The 3,127-nt window shown below is 48.2% G+C and overlaps 1 non-coding gene across 1 annotated transcript; it reads right to left on the bottom strand.

The window, feature by feature from the left end:
• Window positions 1-1,653: 1,653 nt before the first annotated feature.
• LOC119398077 (U4 spliceosomal RNA) lies at window positions 1,654-1,794 on the bottom strand. The gene has a single exon (XR_005184754.1). It is a non-coding gene; the product is annotated as a U4 spliceosomal RNA (small nuclear RNA).
• Between the last annotated feature and the right edge of the window lie 1,333 nt (window positions 1,795-3,127).

Below are 3,127 nucleotides of genomic sequence, written 5' to 3'. Positions count from 1 at the left end.
GAAGAAGATACGGCGTTAATGTTGTTTTACGGCTAGCCAGTAAGCTACGTAAAGATAGGTTTCGCGCTGTTGCAGAGAAAGATTGACGAGTAATAGACAAGAGCGGACTGACATTTGCTTCGTAAACACCCCAATAAATTCACTGACTGCTGTCAGGTGTGGATAAGCTTCCCTTTAGATAACCAGATATTATTGGAAGAGAAGAGATCGATAACCGGAGGCTCACCTTCTTACCTATACATTGTCGAGAGTGTAAGTGAACGCCAAATTCGATGAATGCGCAGTTTTTTACACGCACAGGAATGAAGAAACGCGTCCTAATGATTGAGGGATGGCATATTGATAATAGTGGTAGCGCATGTGTGAGCCAACCGTCGATTAACTTGCATAAAGATGAAATCAAATGCCCTAACAGTTATCTTCCACGTAGACACCCACATGTGCCGGATCGATAGGTTCGCCTATTGCCAGAGCATGCGCAGATAAGTTTTCGTGCAGTGCGAAACTACGCAATCGGCAGAATCTCCCCCGAGGCATTGCGGATCCTAAATACAGGCAAAATTCATAAGGCAGACAAAATGCGTACAAATACTCTGGTTCCCTGCCCACACGCCCCTAGGTCACCCGGAGGTCAATCCAATGAAGTGGCCCACAACGTGGCTCGAGGTCTCACGTTCCGGGCCGCGTTAGAAGAAAGAGCCCCCGAACGGACTCTCCCGCGGCCGTATGAGAATGGGACAATCGGCTCACTAAATCTGTGAGATTACTCAACATTACCGAATGCAAAGGTGAGACAACCAAAGCTAAATCGGGCCCACTCCGTTAATGGCGGCAGCTATAAACACGAACATACACGAACCCCGTCATCATGCCCCACATATCATGTATTATACCCAACGAATATGTGCCAGTATTGTAACATCAGAGCCACGCTCGATCACATCCTATGGCATGCCCAGCATTAATCAGCAATACTAGGGTCGCGACCTCCAATGAAGGCCTTCGGGTGCATTGGCGGATTGCGCTGCTCAGTTCGGGCCTGAACAAGCAACTCTCGGCGATCCAGCAGACCGAGGAAACTGCCAGAAGACACGGTGTCTCCGTTAGCTCCTAGGTGGGAGCCCAGCACAGCAATCTGCCGGAAATTAATAAAAATTTTATTTTTGTTTCTTTCGTTTCCGCCGTTGTGCGCCTTTTCAGATGTTAGTCGGCGTTTGCGGTGTCGTGACTTCCTTCTTGTGTCCGTGTTTGCACGCCCTGTCTTTTAGAATGAATGTCTTGTAGCTTTTATGATATTTCGTTTTACTAAATTATTTTTTTCACTTGGATTTTATTTTCTGCTTTGGCGGCGCGAACTGCACTTACATACAACTGTTTACTTTATATACCTTATTTCCTTTAAAATTTTCTAGTTTTGTTGCTTATTCTTTACTTTCCGTTTGGACGGCGAAGATTCAAGAGCAATCCAGCCGCCAAAAGAAGAAGAGCGTCGCGCGAGACAGGCGCTTACAACGGCGAGGGCCAACAAGGGACGACGCTCAACGCAGGAACGGCTCCTATGAGCTGCGCTCTAAAGCGTAACGATCCGGCCAAATTTCGAGAGGCATTCAAAGTAGGTGGCTGACCAGGTCTCTCTTTGTATTCAAAAGCGAGGCCCGTGAAGGCCTTCCAAAAATTGCCACGGCCGACGGTATTGCACGTCGTCCAGGCGGGGTATGGGAAAAGTTTTCAACTAGCAATAGTCGCTCCTCAGTTAGAACTTCATTGGATGCGACACTGCCTCTGCGCAAAGCTGGTTACGTTTCTTCTTTTGTCGGGTTGTCCCTTCCGAGGGCCTAGCGCACCATACTAGTGGACGGTAAAATGACTTAGTCTGTAATATTTAGTTTATTTATTAGAGAAAAATGATTTTGTATAGCGTAATTTGGGCGCCTCATTAGCATAAACCTTTTAGTTTTAAAAGCAATAATCACGCACCCATCGGTGTGGATAGCATGGGTGTGGGCTGTGTGCAGGCTTCGCACGTGGAAACATTGGTGTTCTTGCTCGAAGCCCTACTACAGCCCTACTACAGTGCTAGTTCAGTGTAGCCCTACTTAGACTTACTGTATATGCTACCTTTTAGCATATACAGTAACTCTAGCCCTACTGTCCAACCAGCGGCCCACCAATGCGAGATATACATGATGATGATTATAAATGAGGACTAAAGCTTTATTAGATGCGAAGCATCTAATGGCGGAGCTCAATCCGGTATGCGGCGTGACCACCCTTACTGCGCATGCGCACACCCTCTCCACCACACACCTCCTCTCCACTCCCCTCTCCCCCTCGCCCATCCCCCCTCTGAAACGCGGGCTCGACATGCCGAAACGTTGCTTCGCATCGCCTCATGGTCCGCTTTAGCGGGAGATGGTCATTTTAGTGAACTTTTTTTTTAAATTAACTGGTGACTCCGGCTGAAAGCCCAGGGAGGCGGTGGCCTCCACAGTCCAGGTCACCACCAACATTTGTACGGCTGAAGCTTGAAGCTTTATTATTGGCACGGGTAGCGAGTGACACTGTTTACTATCACCCGGACAACCCTGTCAAGAGCCGGTGCGAGTTGTCTGAAAACCATGCTAAAAATTTTAAAAATGTATATATTAAAAGGGATTGAATGGGATGAGAAAATGCTTGTATATGATGAGTGGACATAACGGTGCGTTATAAATTAAGATTGGAGTTACATAATTAGTAGAAATTAAACGTCACAGTTTGGCCGCAACAGCGAAGCAATGAATGCGATGGCAATAAGTTAGAATGTCACACGAAGAACGGCAAGCAGCTCGATACTTGCAACGCGCCGCTCGAGCGCAATGAACTGACGAAAAGAACACGCACAGGACGACCACGTATACTATAGTAACATCGGTCACAGCTCGGTACTTGCAGCGCGCCGCTCAAACGCAAGAAAGGACCCTCCAAAGGAACGCACAGGTATAGGCACCGGGCGCGGGGCGAGTTTGGACTGGTGGCGCCTCTTTCGGTGGAGGCGCGAACCTAATGGCATGTGAGTGCCAGAAAGGAGCAGGCGCTTGCTGCGGGGACGCGGTGTTGGATGTTGGCTGCGCTTCATTGTGCTCTC

The sequence above is a fragment of the Rhipicephalus sanguineus genome, chromosome 6 (assembly GCF_013339695.2).
Source record: "Rhipicephalus sanguineus isolate Rsan-2018 chromosome 6, BIME_Rsan_1.4, whole genome shotgun sequence".
Lineage (NCBI taxonomy): Eukaryota > Metazoa > Arthropoda > Arachnida > Ixodida > Ixodidae > Rhipicephalus > Rhipicephalus sanguineus.
The sequence above is the reverse complement of the archived record's forward strand: the minus strand, read 5'-3'. Positions and strand labels throughout refer to the sequence as shown.